A 21306-nucleotide genomic window follows, 5' to 3' on the forward strand; every position below is an offset into this window, starting at 1 on the left:
TCTTTTTGGCATATGAAACTTAGAAAGAGAGACTCATGATAAACGAATGGAGTAATTATTTGATGGACGAAATAAGCATGTTTTTGTATAACTCTCAATGTAAAAGTTAGCAGTTTATTTGTGGGTGTACGTGTGTCTTGATCATAGGTGCATGACGAGAATCTCAACAAGGGTCACAACAATTTGACAACGCTCAATGCTCAAACAAATAGCATATGACCAAGGTTTTGTATGTATATCATGTCATATGGCATTGGTAGGTATTCATAATCATTGAGGAACTTTGAATTTTAGCATTTTTGAAATTGAAAACTCCAGATCTCTAGTCTCTCTTAGAACAAAATCATAGCTAATTCTATTTGTACCATATCATAATTCGCAACAACTTAAAAAAGGAGCATGCGTAGTCTCTCTTACAACAAAATCATAGCAAATTCTATTTGTACCATATCATAACTCGCAACAACTTAGAAAAGGAGCATGTTTTTGCAACCCATAAGTTTTCAAGTTTCAGGATGAGATATTTTTAGCCAACAAACTTAAATTTTTGGGAATACTAAGTTACAGCCTAGGCACAGATAAATTATAGACAGAGCAAATATTCATCATTTCAACATAGGAGAAACTAAATATTCTTAAAACACATATGAGAGTAAAATTCATATTTTTGTTATTTTTATCGTATTTCATTTTTTGGTATTTTTAATATTTTTTATTTTTAAATGCTAATAAAAAAAATAAATGTAAAAATTTAAAAATACAAAAAATAAAAGATACAAGTTATCTCTACGGGGTCCTCTCCTAAGCTAGCTCATGGCCTATGGTCCGGGATTGTATCTCATGGATTGCCAGTAGGCCACCTGCACGTTGTGCTGTTACTTCAACAGCGCGTCCATTTGTGCCATCTGTTGCTGTTGCTGAAGCTGCCACTGGATCGTTCCTGCACATGAGTGTTAAGTGTATTTTATATTTCACCTGTGCAGATATCTAATCCTTCGAGGCGGGTGTTGATGCCATCTAGCTCGCGACGATCCAAAGTAGACTATCGTTGCTGGACGGGTGGTAGTAGTCTCACGGAGTCAAAGGAGTAAGCATGTCTCCATGCTGCACCGTCAGCCTCATGCCATCCCGATCCACCAGCCTTGTGTGGTTACGGGGTGTGACCCCAACCAGGCTGGTACCCGGGTGTGAACCCAGGCGTCTGCATGGCCGAGAACCACTCCACATGGTACGCCTGAGGCACAAGTGGTGTCGGTGGCTGATGAGGGTTGGCTGCTTCATTCCTAGTCCTGCTCCTTGTTGCTCTGTGAGAAATAAAACTCCTACGTGCTTCCTCTTGCTCAACAAGAGTGAAGGTTAGCTCCGAGGACTTATATAAAGAGAGTTCCGGGTTAGGTAACATAATCTTATTTGTATACCCTGGGAAGAAAAATACAAGGTTCCTGTATCATCATATTTTAAATGATGCCCTTGCATCAAGTAGTGCTCATCAATATTGATGCGTGGAATAGAGATGTATGTCACATCTTGTCCATCCATTGCACCAATACTAGTGGCAATACGAGTCACAAGGGACGTGCAAGAGATAGATATAGAAGCCTTGAATGTTTCTAACCAATGTTTAAAAATTTCTTTCATAGGAGCAATTTTGATCTTTTTAAGCATGGCATAGAGAATTTGTATTTTAGCATGGTAAACAAATCGGATATCGTATCTAGCAAACAAAGTCATGGCAATCCAATGATGCATGAACCTCAAAGTAGGATGATGAATATTCATATTTTGAGGTTGAAACTTGCCAACTACGTTTTGACCCGAAATTACTCTCCAAAATTCATGGCAATTAAAACCTTTGAGAACATGATCTAAGTCAATTGAGCATTTTGTACTAAAGCCTAAGTGAGAACTGAGATTCCTCCATGTAAGATAATATTCTTGCTCAAAAAGACGGAAAATAATATCACCCTCAACTTCTTGCAAAGAGCATAAAAACTGAATTGTTAGGAGGCGAGAACCTTGCTCATCAACGGGAGCAACGTTCTCCCATCCAACGACTTTCTAGATGGTGGCAAAATCGATGTCCATACCTATCTTTTAGAGAAGGTCAGGGTCATACGCAGGTGTTTGATGAACTCATAGTTCTTGATGAGGTTATACACCTGCGTCTCCCGTTCTCCCTCCAAATCAAGGTGTGGATCATCGTCGCCTTCCTCCATCGGTTGCTCTTGCTCTTCTTTTTCTATTGGCACCGTTTCTTCATCTTCATGCATCGGGCTCTCCTCAGGCTCGGTGTAGCGTGCGCTTGAGCTTCCGCGGGAGTGACTTTAGCTTGCTCCCACGGCCTTATTAAAAGCTCCAGCGAGCTTCCTGCCAAACTTGCCCATGGCAAAAACAACACAACAAGTTCAAAAATGGGGTTATGTTAGCGAAAATAAATTGAACAACCCACGAGCTTGGCTTGGTGGTCTTGAGTGTAGGATTTTTCTACAGAGTTTCCTTGCTCTCAAGCTTTGTAGAAAAAATATTTTTTGCAAGTGGTGAAGCAAAGAGAGCGAGAGGGAGTGAAAAATGGAGAGTGTGAGGGTGACGAGGGCCTCAACCTGAGCTCTCAGTATTTGTAGAAGGGAGCACCAGCTGAGAGGGGGAGAGAGCAACAGCTAGGAGCCGTTGGAGTAGTAGCAGCCGCAGCGACACTAGGCAGGGTGCAGCCGCACCAGAGGTGGGCTCGCTCGGTCCCCTCTTTGACCGGTTGCTCCCAATGGCTCCCTGAGAGCTAGCCGTTGGGGTTTTGCAATTTCTCGAATCCCCCTCTTCTCAGAAATGATTTTCCATAAAATTTTTATTATATTTTGATTTTTCATAAATATTTTAAAAATGAGAAATGATAAGAGAAAAATCTATATTATCATAAAATGATTTTTATTTTATTTTTCTGGAAAAGTTTATTTTGAAACAAAATTTTGAATTTTGAATTTTAAAAATTTAAAATTTAAAATTTTTAAATTTTTAAAAGATAACTATCGATTTACCTTCGATAAGGGCTCGGCATTTATAGTTCGTTGGCAAGGCTTCTACTCCTTCATTTCTCTACAGCTGCATGAACAAAATGGGGTAATTCTCGGGTTGCCCTGGGATTTTCCCCGAATGGTTGGCAGGAATAGCTGCAACTATTTGAGCAATTTGTGTTTCTATCATTTTATTAAAACTTAATTGATTCTTGATAGAAGAGGCTAAACTTTTAATTTTAGAATTTATATTTTCAATTATTTTATCATTAAACATTAACTTTTTAGTGATATTTTCATTTATTTTAATTTGTCCTAAAACTAGGTCTTTCAAGGAAGGTTGATTCGAATTGAAATTTGAGTTGAAGTTTGAATTACCTCCTTATAGGCGAGATTGATTATTCCACCCATTATTATTCTGTCAGAACCCATTGTTGATGTATGATGCTTCTTCATGGGTCTCGGGGTAGTCGTTCCCCGAATATCCGACTTCACCATAGACTTCGCAAGTCATTTGCGAGTCCATGGCCTCGATGGTGCCTTTCATAGCTTCTTTGTCGGTAGCACGCTCGTCAAGTCTTTTCAACAGCAAATCCATTTTGCGGCAAGCATATCCGTCTCCTTCACGGTATGCATGCCTTTTTGTTGTTTTCTTTCTTCCCCCAGCTTTGATTGGCCACCATCTTTTCAATGAGAGCCGTGGCTCCATTGATGGTGAGGGAAAGAAACGCGCCTCCAGCAGCGGCATCTACGTGCCCCTTCGACATGGGCGTGAGCCCCTCATAGAAGTTCTGGAGCATGAGCTAGTTTTCCATCCCATGGCGCGGGCAGGCTTGAATGTAATCTTGTAGCCTCTCCCATGCCTCGGGGATGGATTCCATTGAAGTCTGCTGGAAGTTTGAAATTTCCCCCTTAGGGCATTGGTTTTGCCCATGGTGAAAAACTTCACGAGGAACACCACGGAACATTTGTCCTATGTGTTGGCAACTTCCTTCTCCTTGTAAAACCACTGTTTTGCCTTCCTCTCGAGGGAGAAGGGAAACAGATGGAGCCTGATACTTGCTGGTGCGACGTCTTTGATGATGATGGTGTCGCACAACTCAAGGAAGTGTTGGAGCTGCACGTTCGCGTCCTCGCTAGGCAAACCACAGAATTGGTTTGCCTACACTATCATGATTAGGCTAATGTGAAGCTCAAAGTTTCCAGTGCCCGTGTTGATAGCGGGCCCAATAGGCACGTTTGCAATAGCGGGGGTGGAGTAGCCGCGGAGTGACTTGGCCATGAGTGAAGTAGCGGATGGTGCAGGGGTGACTGGTTCAATTGCCGACGGAGTGATAGAGAAAGAAGCGAACGGAGAAAGAAGCGGTATGGGAACTGTTCTTCCTTAGGAGCGCCTCTGGATTATCGATGTAGTTTTTCGGTAGACCAAAATCAGTCATACACTATCCTGTTTTCATCCACAACAGGGAGAAAAAAAGCAGAGTTAGCCTGCATAAACTATGGCTACCATTACATGCATGTGATCATGATTATGTCCTACTAGATTCTTTTAACCTATGCCCTCCTCGACAACGACGCCAAAAATGCTTGTTGGCATTTCTTAGCATCACTACCAAGTTTGGAGTTAGAGTTCATCCCTAGTAGTGACGCCAAAAACGCATATTGGTATTTCTTTGCATCATCTCTAAGATTGAGTAAACCTTAGCGACGCCGCCAAGCAATACCAACCATGATAGTTCTTAACGATTATAGAAATAATATCCACAAATGCATGGATCTATCGTTGTAGCATTTCATCCGGAAGTATTCAGGGTATTGTTATTTATATTTTCCCAAAGGAGGGCAAGGTATAAAGAGTCTAGTATGGATATGAACAGGATTTATATACTTGCATAGTGAACCAATAGTCTATGATAGGGGTAAAAATGGTATTTCAAGGATAGTGGACACACATTGGGCCAACCTCAAGGATAAAAAAATAAAGAATAAAAGAATGTTTCTAAGTGGAGCAGACATGTTCTAATATAGCTGTGCAAAGAATAGGTAACGATCATACAAATCGCATGATTAGAGTTAGAACTAAGTATAAGATGGACGAAGAGATCTCCGGGCACTGGTCTGCCAGCAAGCTAGGGAGACTTTAAGACTCCTACCCAATACCCGAACATGGAGGATTACAAGGGATGAACAGGGCTGTCACCACCTGTCGCCTACCCTCAACCAGGGAGTATCGTCATATTCGAAGATTCCTGTGCACCTAGGCACCACGCCCGTGTACAAAGAAACTACCCATATCCCCCTAGGACTCTGACCCTACGGATCGACAAGCATAAGACATGGGCAAACCCAAAGGAATAATGAACCGCCACCTCAACATAGCTCTACCTCTACTCATACAAGTTATATGAATGGTTAAGCATAAAGTTCTACATGTTAAGCTCATAACACACATACTATATGCTAGTTCATATGTTAAGATTATAACATGAAAACTATACTCTAGTTCTTTGGAAAACATTTGAGAAAAGCTAATACACATACACAAGATGGTGAACACTTGGTGGTGTTGGCACATTTGCAAAGGAGAACTTGTTGGTGTTGAAACAGATCAAGTTAGAGAGGAAAAGGAGAAAAAAAGTGCAAGTTATGGTTGTTCGGGGGTCAGAAGTTGCAACCTAACTCGTAGCCAAATTGTAGCCATTGTAGAGGGTGGCACCGCCCTTTCCGGTGGCCAAAAAGTGGGCACCACCACCCCTTGGGCGGTGCACCACCACCCTAGGATGGTGCCAGGGGCGGTGCCCAAAAACAGCAGCAACACCCTTTCATATTTTAGGCATAACTCCTAGCTCCGAAATCTAATTTTGATGATCTAGGATTTTTTGGAAAGCTAATGAAATGCCCTACAAGCCTGAGGTGGTCGATCTCAATTTGGAGCAAGTTTTAGTTACCGGACTGTCTGGTGACCATAGCGGTGTGGCACCGCCCCTTTTTTCTAGAGAGGGGGGAAACTCATCGGGGGGCACCGCCACCCCTAGGGCGGTGCACCGCCCCTATGTCCGGTGCTAGGGTCTCAATGGCTAGTTTAAATTAGCCATTGCATATCAACCGTTAGGGCACCGCCACCCCTTGTTCTATGCCCGCACATTGCTATCCGGTGACCGCGCAGAAATGTGTTCCAAGGCTCCAACGGCTCTATTTGGCTTGGGGGTTATAAATAGAGGTGGAGCTCAGGCTAGGCTTAGGTTGAGCACCTTGGGGATGTGTCACCCTTGTGTGTGCTTGGTTTGAAAAGCCTCTAACTCACTTGTGCTTGCGAGAAGTGCGAATCCATTACGAGTGAGTGATTCTAGTGCATTGCATTGTGAGATTGCATCGAGTGGCACTAGGTGATCGAGTTGCAAGCCGGCGGTGCTTGTTACTCTTGGAGGTTGCCACCTCCTAGTTGGCTTGGTGGTGGTCTCCATTGAAGCATGCAAAGAAGATTGTGCGATGCTCCGGAGAAGTGATTGTGAGGGGTATTGTAATCACCGCGTGGGAGCTGCGAAGAGCAACTCTAATTGAGCATGTCATTGAGCTGCACTCACTTGGTTCATGGGGTTCTTGTGGCGCCCAACGTGTGGGCTTGGTGTGGTGCCAATTAGCCGTTGAACCACCAAGTGAACGGTCAACACAACGGGGACTAGTGTGTTGGCAAGCACGTGAACCTCAGGATAAAAATCATCGTATCATCCTTGTCTTCCCGTTGGTTTGCAATCCCCTTACACTCTATAATTTGCGCTCTATAATTTGGCTTGTGTAGCCTTGTTATTGAGCATTGCTAGTGAGCTTAGGTGGCTTTGTGCTTTTGCTTACTAGCATGTGTAGGAGCTCCCCCGTTGCTTGAAGTACTAGTGCATAGGTTTGTGTGACCTTGCTCTAGAATTGATTAGGTAAGCTCTAGCTAGCCGCCACCTTTGTTGCCTAATTAGGATCTTTATAAGATGCTTGTGAACTTAGATAGAGGGGTGTAGTCTTGGCTAGACCGATAGTTTTAATTCCATATTTGTTTTAGTTAGCCGATGCGTTTAATTTTTAGAAAGGACTATTCACCCCCCTCTAGTCCGCCATCTCGACCCTACACATAGTATCGAAGCTAGGACTCTCAGTTGTGGTCTTCACTAACCTGAGAGGTTGGCAACTTATGGGCTAGATGTTGATTGTCCACACATTTTTTATGGCACATACTTTGCACGATGAAAAAATGGATGATATGAAATTTTAAGTTTATTTGTCCTCAAATATGGTGGATGGTAGATGTAGGCCTTTCTCATGTGTTGGATGAAAATATTCTAACTCAAGCACAAGAGAAATGCCTAGATCTCGATACCCAAGCTATTGACATCATGTATAGATCTTTGGATGGTAGCATATTCGAAGAGATCATTGACATGAAAACCACCCATGAGATTTGGAGTTATCTCAACAAGAAATATGGGACGGTCTCGAATGATGATGATGATCCCAAGGAGGAGGTGCATGAGTGTGTTGAGCATGACCACAATTTGGTGATTGTGGAAGAGATTGCTCCACGTCATGGTCAATTGATGATGATGATGATGATGTTGATTCTACCACAAGATCACTTGACAAGATTGAAGGTGATGATGATGGGTCATGCTCGGGCTCCAACTACATCACATTGCTTCATGTCACAAGGTAACACTAAGATATCTAATGCAAATGTGATTGATCTTGATTCATATGAGGAGCTTCTAGATAGATATGGTTGCATGATCAAAGCTTTAGAAAAAGAGATGGTTAAAACCAAGAAATTGAAAAATAAAAACTCTTTTCTAAAGAACACATGTGAACAACAAAAGAATCTACTTTATGTTACTATTTGTTCACATGAGGAGCTAAAATTGGCTCATGAGGAACTTAGTGTTGCTCATGATAACTTGGTACAAGACCATGCTTTTCTCACTAAAGAGCTTTACAATGAAAAAATTAAAACTAGTGAGAGCTCATCATATGGGTCAAAGATCAATCACATATTGTTACTAACCCTTGTGATGTAGGCAAGAAGTATGTATCCACCTCTTGTGATGAATTATTAGCTATGCCATGTTCTTCACATTTAGATGCTTGTTCTACTTCTTTGTCTTGTGAGACTAACCTTTTGAAGGAGAACAATGAGCTTAAAAATAAAGTGAAGAAATTGAGCAACAAGTTAGAGATGTGCTACAACTCTCAAGTAACCTTTGAGCATATGTTGAAGACTCAAAAAAACTTTGGTGATAAGAGTGGTGTCGACTTCAAGACTAGCAAAGTCAATCATCAAGAAAGCCACAATGACATAAGTGGCATTGGCTTCAACAAAAGCAAGATCAAAGGCAAGAGATGGGGCAAGAGAAGATATGAAAGAGAGATGAAGAAGTAAGAACAAATGAAGCTATCTCATTTCATATGCTTCGAATGCATTGAAGTGGGACATCTTGCAAATGGTTGCCCCAACAAAAAAGCTCAAGTGGAAGAAAGAAGAAGAGAGGTTAAAGCATGTCAAGTGCTTCAAGTACCACACTAGAAGGATCTAAACAATGCTAGAGGGGGGTGAATAGGCATATCTAAAAAATTCTACACAAAACTCAAAGTCACTTGTCAGCAACTGTCGGAAGTCCCGATAGTTTGGGTTGGAACTCCCAACATCGTCAGAAGTTTCGGCACAAACTGTCAGAAGTCCCGATGCCTACAGGAAATGTACTACAAGTGCTAAAATGAATTTTGTGACTTTGATAACTTACAACCCCACTTCCTAGTGGTAAGGTAACACGTTGGGGTTGCTCCTTTGATGCCAAAAGGTCACCACTCCATAGATCGAGTCCAAACCCTAAGAAAATCTTTGGGGAGGAAGAGACACACAAGAATAAAAGTGATAGCACAAGTCTCAATAACAACAAGCACACTGGACACAAGGATTTAACCTGAGGTTCAGCAACCCCACAAATGAGCTCCTACATCCTTGTTGTTGAGGTGACCACAAAGGTCAGAGTCTCTTTCACCTCCTTGCCTCTCTCAAAGCAACCACAAAGGTCACTCGAGGTTTCCACTAAGAAATCGAGGGTAATACAAACTTTCTAAGGCTCTTCCCCAAGACAAGCTCTTGGGCGATGCCTACCCGGCTAGGGGCAAAGCCCCAAGAGTAATAGACGCAAATCTAACTGGCTTGACAAAGAAATCGAGTGCTCAAGCTTGCTAAAGTGATGCTCTCACTCAATCCAGTCTCCTTTCACTCAAAACCCTAGGGGAATCAAAGATTGGAGCAAAGGGGAGAGGAGAGGGGAGTCTTGAATGCTTGGGAGCTATTTTGACTGTGAGTAGGTTGCAATGAATGAGTGAGTCACGGTTAGAAGAGAGGAGACAACAATTTATACTCAAGGTAGAAATCTAACCGTTCAGATCTATGTGGGAAGTTCCGATGTAGATCTTGGGACTTTCGACCTATAAAGAAAACACTATTCATAGCTAGGTCAAAGTCACTACAAGCAGGTCAACGTCAGAACTTTTGAGGTACGTCGGGACTTCTGATGGTTGGGACTCCCGACGTACGTCGGGACTTCCGACGAGAGCGGTCAGCGAGCCAGCCAAGGTCCATATGTCGGGACTCCTAACCTGAGTCGAGACTTCCGACCATCGAGAGTTCTGACTCACATCGGGACTTTCGACAGCCACAGTCACCACGCAGGCTAAGTGACTGCGCGTCGGGACTTCCGACCTGAGTCAGGACTTCCGACCGTCGGGAGTTTTGACACCAAAAGTCTCGAAAAGATATTCTACGTGCTCTTGAAGTGCTAGAGTGTCTCTCTTTTGATTTTATTTTTATGCTTGAGCACTCTATCTTCCTCAGACCAACTAAGTTTACATCCCTCTTTATAGTGCGATGGATCCTAAACTCAAAACAAAATATAAAATCTTTGTAGAGCGCTTTGAGTTCGTCTGCCTTTACAACTTCAAGAATTGAGGGATACCATTTCATCTTTATCAACTCTTTGAGTCTTTCATGGGACTAATAGCTGCGACATATCTTATTAAGATCACATTAGTCCCTAATTTGGATGTCATCAATACCCCAAAACCCACATAGGAGGCAAATGCACTTTCACACACATGGGGTCATCTCACCTCTATGTGCCCAACCAAGGAATTGGTGAAGCAACTAGTAAAGCCTCAACCAAAGCCACAGGTTGAGCAAGAAGAGAAGCCCCAAGTTCAAATCAAGATCAACCATGAAGATGGTGGTAATTTGATGATGAAGAAGAAGAAAACAAGAAGGGGTGAAAAAGTAAGAGAAAGGGCAATGCGTCCAAGGATGAATCAAGATGCAAATAAAGTGAGCAAGAACAAAGAAGAAAAGATGAAGATGATTCCTCACATCAAGTGCCATAGTTGTGACATATTGGGTCACCTAGCTTCAGGTTGTCTAAACAAGCTTGAGAAGAAGGCTCAAGCAAACAAGAAGAAGTAAGGCAATGAGAAGCACCACATGAGCAATGAAGAGAAGGCTCAATTAAAGAGAAAGTGTTACTCATGCCGGAAAATGGGACACATGGCAAATTCATGTCCCATAGGTAATAATTCTAAGCCTATTTCAATTGATGATAATATTGAGCTTAGAAAGGACGGTAATGGTACCTCTATAGTTGCTATTGCAAAATATCTCGTTATTCATACTAAGGCCGTGCCTAAGTATGTTGCTCCTAACTTGAGAGGATCCAAAATAGTTTAGGTACCATCAAAAAGTGGATGAATGTGTGTAGGTACCATGGCATTGGAGGCTTGGTTCAATGTAATTCTTATTGTTCATCATATGTTGAGTCAAGTATTGAAGCCTATTGCCAATCTTATCCCAATGCCAAGACAAAACAAGTGAAGTCCAAAGTGCTACAACATACAAGTGTTATAATTCAAGTTGTGGTAATTTATTGGATATATTTGGTGGCTTGCAAATATTTAAGTTGAAGCTTGCTATGGATGATCATGAACTAACCAAGGTATATTTCTAGTTGATCTTATTCATTTGGGTGTGTATAAGATGTTTGAATTGGATATGCACATGTTGCTTGCTATAAAGATGATTGAATGGATTAATTGCTTAGAAATAAAATTTGAATTGGTTTGAATGGATAAATTCATAAGATGACATTTAGTAAGTGAATTGAATGGATATATGTCTTGTGAAAGTATTCAAACAAGTCTATTTCAAAGTTGTTTCAATTTGATGAAGAGTAGCTCAATTGGTAGAAATCTGTCCTATATTTGAAAAACTGAGCTAGCTGAGATCAAGTCTGAATTTGAGTCATCAAATATATTTGGATTGGCTTGAAAATTGGTATTCATGCTCTAAACTTATGGTATTAAGTTCTGTATAAATTTCATGAGAATTGGATAATAAATGCTTCGGTTTTTAAGTAGATCTTGTCAGCTATAGTGCAGCAGTTTTTAGCATGTAGTAATAGTGAAAGAATTAAAATCTGGTAGCAATCTAGAAGTCAAATGAAGTTCAAATTTTTACAGCTGTTAGATGACTTAGTGAAGTACATCTCCACTAAATTTTGTGGTAATTAGATCTGTACATTGGGAGATATGGATTTGTCATTGAAGGGTAGAAAATCTGCCAGAAAAGTGACAATTATTGGATTCATCAAGAGTCGCTTTGATTGAAAGGTCCTCAAGTTAGAAATTTGTTTATAAGTGGTTGAGGAACCTAATTTTGGTTTTAATATGAGCTAGAAGCATGATAAGCTAAAATTACAAGGCCATTTGATTGTGGAGTGTTTTTGGCACATATTTGGTACTCAAATTGAAGATCAAGATCAAACTCAAGATGAAGATGATGTTTAAGTTCTAGTGATAATTGGAAATTATTTGGTAGAAAGAAAAAGACTTAAACAAGTAGAAAGAAAATGACATAAAGAAGAATTCAAGATCATTCATCAAGTTAAGTCGATCACTTGGATCAATCAATCAAGTCATTTCAAGCGAGTATCAAGGATGGTTCTTTAGAGAGGTCACTTCTCCCTATGTGTAGGGGCTTGCCGCCTTTGGTAGGTGAACCAAGTGTGGTACTTACAAGGCTAACATGGAAGTGGTAATCTAAGGGACATTTGAAATGCTTAGGTGAAGAAATCAAAAGGGTTGAGAGCAAGCAACACCCAAAAAGAGACCAACTCATTGGAATTCAAGTGTTATTCTCACATATAGTGCTCTCATGCAAGCAGTGAAGAAATGAAGAAGCAAGCCCACCACAACAAGAGTTAGTGTACTTGATCATAAGTGGTTCTCGTTTTATATGGGTGAAGAATAGAATTTAAATGCTAATATTGGTCTTCACCAAGCTTATAATTGGACTTCATATTGCTATTGCGGAGCTACATTGGAAACTAATGACTATCCTCTACTCCAACATAGCAAAGGTATCATTGTCATGTGCATGATCATTTCATCCCTTACTAGTATGTGGTTAGTGCATATAGTACATGCTTATAGGATCATGCATAACAAATAAAAATTTTAAAATTCATAACCTACCACTATTGCTTGAATGGTTATTTGTTCTAGTGGTAGTACATGAGTTTGTTCATGAGCTAGTGAACCCAAGTACTTGATTTATTTTGGATTGCCAACAAGTGATAAGTATAACCTCGATAAGATAACCGCTTAATGTGTGTGAAGAAGCTTAGAGAGGGTTCAAACTGCACTTGGAAGCTTAGGCAAATCAATCTAGTTAGAGTCAAACATAGAAGATCATGAAGATGACAAGTGTTCAAGAAATGGATATAATTGACAAATCTTACAAGTGGTTCCATGATGGTTCTTACACGTGGTATATCTAGATTATTGCTTTGTTACAAGTAGCATTCATACAAGTGGTATCTAGCACATCAAATGGTGGATCCACAAGTGATCCTTAACCTTAAGTGATCATCAAGTGAAGAAAGTTCCCTCACCAACAAGAGCTCAAGTTTATCAAGTGGATGACCCATGCTATGGCATATGGGGAGGTGTCCCACCGATTGGTATCAAGGTCAAAGATCCTACATGAGGTATCTCAAGGGCTACAAGTGGTGTCATTCCAACATTTTTGGTAGTGTCCATAAAAATGCAAGATTCAAGTATCAACCATCTACCCCAATGCAATCCTTTGTATCAATAAGAAGCACACCTTTTATGGAAATTGATAACAAAGGGGGAGAAGTTGGAACAAAGATACGAAATGCATCATGGGGGAGAAGTAGAAGTTGGACATGGACAAAGAGGGAGCAACATTGAAGAATGAAGTGGGATCAAAATTCTTGGACAAGAGAAGCATATAAGTAGGGGGAGCAAGCTCATGAACTTTGATTGGTTGCATTTGATATGTGCATATTCATGTGCTTGCTTGCATTGCATAAGTTTTTAAATTTGATATGCATGCTTGTTTGTTGTATGCTAGTGATAGAAGTTGAATGATGATATGATAACTATCATGCATATGATGGTAGCTAGACTTATATTTTTACACGTGGTACTAGAACCTTACTTATAATGTTGATCTCATGGGGTTTCTAGTATATTTGTTGTCTAGCTACTCACGGTGCTAAGGATGAACTTAAAGATGCATCTCCGATTGGTATCATGCTTCAAAGGTTTATTCTTTACATCTTAGCATCATTTGGTAGTAATTACTCTCCCACAATTATAATCTATGCATATGTGCAAGCTTCAAACCAAACACTCTAGCACATATGTAGGGGGAGCTAATACTATCAATTCAGGTTTGTGGTACTTGTCCAAAATCATTTACACATGGTAAAATTGCTTGGGCAAGCAACATGAATCCTAAAGAGCTTAATTTCCATATCTTTGAAGAGTTGTCATCAATTACCAAAAAGGGGGAGATTGAAAGGTCCTTGTTTGGTTTTGGTAATTCAGTGACAACCTAGGTGGACTAATGTATTTAGATGTGAGATACATATGTGATTAGTCCACAGGTACACTTGTATGAGCAACTCATGCCATAGAGGTGAAATGGCTTGAATATGTTGCAAAGCTCATACATGTGATGAAGGAGCTCATTGCATATGAGACATGACATGGAGTCATGTGACTAAGGTGAAGAAGATTAAGACAAGACTTAGCTTGATGGACTAGTTGCAAATGTGAAGGGCAAGTTGGAGGCTTTGGAGCGATAGACCATGTGGCAGTGAAGCTTGAGCAAGACTTGGAGACGATGGACAAACACAATGGTGAAAAGCAAGTGAGGTCAAGATCGATGAACCAACAAGGTCACGTGATGATATGAAGTGGATCATATTATTTGTGATATGGTTGGTGCATGTGTTGCATCAATGATGGAGGAGATGGAATGGAATACGCAAGGCAAAGGTATTACCTATAGGGCATTTCATTTAACTTGTCCTAGGTGTGTAGAGAAGTTTATGACTAGGCTTAGGATAGATGGCCGTACTATGAAGAGGGGCAAACTTGTTTGCATATCGGTCATCTAGTGCCACTGGAGTGATATAACTTTGCATCGTTGCTAGGATCGAGTGGCATGGTGAATTTAGTGACTAATCCTTTGGAAAACATTTGTGAAAAACTAACACACATACACAAGATGGTGAACACTTGGTGGTGTTGGCACATTTGCAAAGGAGAAGTTGCTGGTGTTGAAACAGATCATGTTGGAGAGGAAAAGGAGAAGAAAAGTGCAAGTTATGGTTGTCCGGAGGTCAGAGGTTGCAACCTAACTCATAGCCAAATTGCAGACATTTTAGAGGGTGGCACCGCCCTTTCTGGTGGCCAAAAAGTGGGCACCGCCACCCCTAGGGTGGTGTACCGCCACCCTAGGGCGGTGCCCAAAAATAGCAGCAGCACCCTTTCGTATTTCGGGCATAACTCCTAGCTCTGAATTCTGATTTTGATGATCTAGGACTTTTTTGAAAGCTAATGAAATGCTCTACAAGCCTGAAGTGGTGGATCTCAATTTTGAGCAAGTTTCGGTCTCTGGACTGTCCGGTGACCATGGTGGTGTGGCACTGCCCCTTTTTCTAGAGAGGGGGAAACTCATTGGGGAGCACCGCCACCCCTAGGGCGGTGCACCGCCCTCCTATGTCTGGTGCCAGGGTCTCAACAGCTAGTTTAAATTAGCCATTGCTTTTTGACCATTGGGGCACCGCCACTCCTTATTTGGTGCACACACGTTACTTTCAGGTGACCGCGTAGAAATGTGTTCCAAGGCTCTAACAGCTCTATTTTGCTTGGGGGCTATAAATAGAGGTGGAGCTCGAGCTTGATTTAGGTTGAGCACCTTGGGGATGTGTTGCCCTTGTGTGTGCTTGGTTTGAGAAGCCTCTAACTCACTTGTGCTTGCGAGAAGTGCGAATCTATTGCGAGTGAGTGATTCTAGTGCGTTGTATTGTGAGATTGCATTGAGTGGCACTAGGTGATCGAATTACAAGCCGATGATGCTTGTTACTCTTTGAGGTTGACACCTCCTAGATGGCTTGGTGGTGGTCTTTGTCGAAGCACGCAAAGAAGATTATGTGGTGCTCTGGAGAAGTGATTATGAGGGGTATTGTGCTCACCCCACAGGAGTCACGAAGAGTAACTCTAGTTGAGCATGTCATTGAGCTACCCTCACTTGGTTCATGGGGTTCTTGCGACACCCAATGTGTGGGCTTGGTGTGGTGCCAATTAGCCGCCGAACCACCAAGTGAACGATCGACACAACAGGGACTAGCGTGTTGGCAAGCACGTGAACCTCGGGATAAAAATCATCGTGCCATCCTTGTCTTCCCATTGGTTTGCAATCCCCTTACATAAGCTTGTAATTACTTTCATATATATTGTGATTGTGTAGTTGCGCTTGTAATTAATTAGCCTATGTAGCTTGCTAGTTACCTTCTTGCTTGTGTAGCATAGAAGTAGCTCCCTTGCGTGACTAATTCGGTTTGAGTAACCTTATTAGTCACATTGCTTAGTTTGTGTAGCTAAGTAATTTGTGCTCTATAATTTGGCTTGTGTAGCGTTGTTATTGAGCATTGCTAGTGAGCTTAGGTGGCTTTGTGCTTTTGCTTACTAGCATGTGTAGGAGCTCCCCCGTTGCTTGAAGTACTAGTGCATAGGTTTGTGTGACCTTGCTCTAGAATTGATTAGGTGAGCTCTAGCTAGCCCACCATCTTTGTTGCCTAATTAGGATCTTTATAAGATGCTTGTGAACTTAGATAGAGGGGTGTAGTCTTGGTTAGACCGATAATTTTAATTCCGTATTTGTTTGGGTTAGCCGATGCATTTAATTTTTAGAAAGGACTATTCACCCCTAGTCTACCATCTCGACCCTACATCTGGGTAGCTTCCTCGGTGGTGCTTGGCCCACTTTTGGCTTATAGGTCGGCTTTTGCTCGGCTCCTTTGCACTTTTCTGCTTTACGCTTTCCTGTGTTGCACCTTTTCATCATATTCCCATGTATTTCATACGTATGTCCTGCAAAACACTAAGTATCCAACACATGTAGAAATATGTCAATAGTAAATGCATATGTGTCAAAAGTTTATTTATTTTTCCTGTTTTGGATATTATTTGGCGGTCGGATATTGCCGTTAAGGACCGCCAACAGCCGTAGGGTAAGTCCACTGGTCTGGAGGGCATCACTGTCGTGCAGGTAGGGTAGACTCCATATGCTCAGTACCCTGAGTCGGTAGAGGTGCACCAGAAAACTAGGAGGGCCCTACCTCCTAGGGGAACCAAGGTGGAGTGTTGTCCATGTGAAAGGTCCCAAAGCTGCTAGTACCCTCCGTGTAGTCACTTCAAGAAGCACGTGTACCTATACAAAAAAGGCTAGGTTAGATAGAGCATGTTACGTACATAGTACATGAGAAATCAGAAAGGTAATCATTGAATTACCTAGGACTTGAACCCTCTGTTGTGGCTTGTGCTAGGATGGACAAGAATGTCCTCCTGATCCGTCGACTGGAGGTGGTGGTGGAGGCACACCCTGGTGGGCGTGAACAACTACATCGTGGTGTGGCGGCATGATGCCCGACGTACTCCTGCCAAACAACGTTGCTCTAGTCGACGAAGGGCGGCAACCAACTCCAGCCTACCAACCGTTGGGGGGTTGTGCTCGAACCATTGGGCATACAAAAGTAGCTCGTTGCCCACGTCACTGCAGATATCTGTCTACAAGCAAGGCATGTATTGTCTCATGTATTGTTATGCTTCATTTGCAAAGTAAGGATAGGGTAACGTATGTAAGAAATTTGCTTACCAACGCATGGAAAGCAGCTGGTGGCTCTATCATGAACATGTAAGTGATCTCAGCCTCGTGTGGCGCAACCTCTACCGGCACAGGGAAGCAATGGATGTGTGTGGCTCCATGGAACCAACGCAAGTAATCTCGGTACATGGCCTCGTCGAATGGCCCACCAAGGTCGTGCACGTCGGTAGCAGCTTGTGCCTAGTCGTTGACCCAAGGCACCATCCTATCCATCGACGACTGCATGAACGCTACACCTTGACCTTTTCTTGAATGCCTACAATACAATTAATAATGAATAATACTATGACAACATCTAGATGAACGCTTAATGCAACAAGACTTACCCGTGGGACCCGTCAAGCTAAAGTCAGGGAAGGGGGAAGACCTGCGCACGCCCAAACTGATGTGCCACCCGCTCTGGACAGTATGGCTCGATGAAGATGTCGAACACTAGTCTTTTCCTCGTGCACCACAGCTCCTGGTCACGGTAGCACAACTCCGACAAGCCACACCGAGCACAGGACTATATGTCAACTGCTATGTATGGGGTCCACCGAACCCAGTCAGCTATGAGCTGGTCTAACACAGTGACGTACGCATTGTACATTCCTCTACCCATGCTTGTTGCCCACCTTGGATGCGAAGAACAACAAAGTTGATGGAGATTCGAAGCATAATACTAACATGTAATAAAAAATATTAGAGACGAGATACTTACATCATGGGACAACCAGAGTGTGCCTATCATGCGGGCGTCGAGCTCGTCGGCCTCACCAAGCTGGTAAAAAATGCACATCTCATCGTCGTATGGATCGTACGACGACAAGGTCGGCCTCCCAATATCGAACCGCTCGAACGACCACAACATCAGCAGCAAAGGTGAACTAGCCAACGTACCTATCGAAGTCCTCCGTGTGCAAGCATCACATAGAGCCCAGTACATAGCTACCAGCACTACATGGAATCGCCTCAAGTGGTGTGTACGCTATCTGCACCGCGTAGTAGACGAAGTGCCTGTCGATGGTGTCGTGGTGAGAACTAGTGAAGAGTACCCAGCCAAATAGCCAAAGTAGGTATGCCTCCAAGTGTCGCATCACCCTCCAGTTGTCCTCGTCCTCCATGAGCTTCTCCGCATGGAACTGAGACAACCAAGCCCTCGGAGGCCCGTGGCGGTCGTGGAAGCCGAACTGCTCAACCTCTTCGTCCGTCGGCTGCAAGACACCCTTGAAATGGTGCAAGAGTTGGTCCTCCCAGTCCACCGGCATGACAACAGGGCCGACAGGGGCACCATCAAGTGGTAGACCGAAGAGCATGGCGACATCCTGTAGAGTGACAGTCACCTCACCTACAAGGAGGCTTGAAGGCCTGTATCATGCAACCGAAAGACCAAAAAGCTTGTTTAAGCACACAGTCTCCCTTCTCGTTTATGTAGTCTTCAATATCAATTATAGTGCCAGGATTTCTCGATTGAATGGTTTCTAGAAGAGCTGGCACATGATGATATGAGTCCTTGTACGTAAGGAACCTCTTTTCCAAGGCCAAGTGTTTAGCTCTCCAAGCCATGTCATAGGAAATCTCATACCCAAATCTATTCTGAATAGCAAGCATTATCTGAAAAGAAGACATGCCAACTTTTTCAACAACCTCACTGTACATTTCATTTGCAACGAAAGTCGCCATCATGTTCCTAAGCTTGTTCAGCGAAGATTGCAACAAGCAAATGTGTGGTTCGACAATAGTGGCTATGAAGTTGCTCTCAGTACGTGGCATATGACCATGAACACGCCAAGTACAACCCGGGGTGACACACTTAACGTCCCACGTCGTGGGGTTAGAAATGACGACCATAAACTGCCTCTTTTTAGAAAAAGCCCATCGCCGAACAGCGTGTTGCAGATGAACCTTGTCATGAAACATCTGCCCTTGTCTGACCTCAATCCTTGAGTACTCCCACGAAGAAGGATGACCATCATCGACCGTCATGGCATCAGGTGCGATGTGAACCTAGTCCTCAAGGATGTCAGTCTCATCGTCAAACCTCCTGCCAGCAAATTCATCCACGAAGGCGACGTGCTCTACATCGTCAGCCTCCATCTTTTCGACGATTCTTTCATCCTCCTCACCCAGGTCAGCTTCCATGGACGGACCGTACTCTTCCACTTCTCCACCCTCTATTGTGTTCTCAACCACTTGAGGATCGTAAACATAGGTCTGGTCAACAATTGCCGACTCTAAGTTCTACTCTGCTACACTTGTGTTGCTACTCTCACCCTGCATGGCACCATCCAGGAACTCAACAAGCATGATGTTGGCATAACGATGCTCCAAAGCCTTGGACACAAGAAAATACCACTTCTTCGTGTTACTGGCCTCGTATAGCTTCCACCTCCATCCATTCTCCCGCTTTTTAGGCACCAACATACTAATCCTGAAATGGTGTTGTGGACAGAACACCTAAGTGCTTGTGTAGCCAGGCTAAAACTTGTTTCGAGCTATAATCTGGTGGCGAATTAAGTTCTATGTCAAACAACTGAAAATCGGTAAGGTCTTCCCCGCTATCTCCATATCTAATTTCATCGTTGCCATAGTAAATTCTGAAATGGACTAAATCGGTCGACATTCATGTTCGCATCGTGCAAAATTGAGGTACCCTAAAACTAACCCTAATCTACAACTACAACCAAAACTAATAACTAATCTAAAACTAACCCTAAAACTAGAAAAAAAACCTAATAACTAACCCTACCCTAGAAGAAAAACTAATAACTAAACTAACTAACCCAAAACAGAAAAAATAATAATAACTAACTCTAAAAGTTAACCTAACCCTAAAACTAAAAGTACTCCTAAAACTAAATCTAGCTAATAAACTAAACTAACAAACTCTAACTAAACTAACAAAACCTAACTAAACTAATAAACTAAACTAACTAAAAAAAGAAAAAAAGGACCTGAGTTCTTGCCTCCAGGGGGCCACGGCGGCGCTAGGGGGGGGCACGGGGCCGGCTGCGGCGGCAAGCCCTCCGCCGGATCCGGTGGCCGGCGGCGAGCCCAAGCCGCCCGCGCGGCGGAGGAGAAGCGGCGGGCGACGACGCGCCGGTGAGCAAGAGAGAAAGACCTAGCGAGAGAGAACGCGATGGAGAAGATGACCGGTAGATATTGTAGGGCCTGTTGGCTATTCGAAGGCCGACATGGTCATATCGGCTAACCGGGGTCATATCGGCTAACCGGGTGCCGACATGCCTATCGGGCCGATATGGGTCCACCGAGTTGTCATGTGTGGCAAGGTTGGGTACCTATTCGGGCACTGGGCCGCCGACAGGGTCCTGTCGGCCCATCAGTAACCAGAGGCTGACAATATACTATATTTACGATTCTTATGATCCAAATGTTAGATTTGCAATTAATCATTAAAAAACATTATTTAAAAAATTTTTGTGGAGCGGCGTCGTATGCTCCAGGAAGCATCCGGGGCGTGTCACGGCGCTAGACCTTGGCGGACACGGCCTGTCAGGCTCCATCTCCGCCTCCATTGGCAACCTGACTTCGCTTACGGAACTCAATCTCTCCGGCCTCACCTGTTGCCTCCTCTACTCTAGGCCGTCGTCTCCAATGAGTCACAGACTCGAGGTCCTTGATCTGGGCAACAACTGGCTGCGCGACAGGATTCCGGACGCGGTCACGAACTGTTCGAACCTGCGTATACTCGCCTTCGTCGCAATCTTATATATTTGGTGAAATTCATCCAAAGCTGGGCCTCCTCTCGAACCTCTTGTTCTTGCGGCTTTTCCAGAACAACGTCTCAGGAACCATGCATCCCGCCGGCCATCAGCAACAGCACTCGTATACAGAGGATCAGTTTGTCACTTAATCAGCTCAGCTCACAGGAGGCATTCCAGACGAGCTGGGCAAACTGTCAAATTTGCGGATACTGATGGTCGATACAAATTTACTGTCGGGTGGTATACCGCAGTCACTCTTTAATGTGTCATCTCTACAGTATCTATACCTCTATTAGAAATCTTA

The 21306-nt window shown here is 43.0% G+C and overlaps 1 non-coding gene across 1 annotated transcript; it reads left to right on the top strand.

Annotated features, from left to right (window-relative positions):
* The first annotated feature begins 3818 nt into the window (after positions 1-3818).
* Positions 3819-3925, top strand: LOC136468223 (small nucleolar RNA R71). Its single transcript, XR_010761756.1, has one exon. It is a non-coding gene; the product is annotated as a small nucleolar RNA R71 (small nucleolar RNA).
* The last annotated feature ends 17381 nt before the right edge of the window (positions 3926-21306 follow it).

The sequence above is a fragment of the Miscanthus floridulus genome, chromosome 7 (assembly GCF_019320115.1).
Source record: "Miscanthus floridulus cultivar M001 chromosome 7, ASM1932011v1, whole genome shotgun sequence".
Lineage (NCBI taxonomy): Eukaryota > Viridiplantae > Streptophyta > Magnoliopsida > Poales > Poaceae > Miscanthus > Miscanthus floridulus.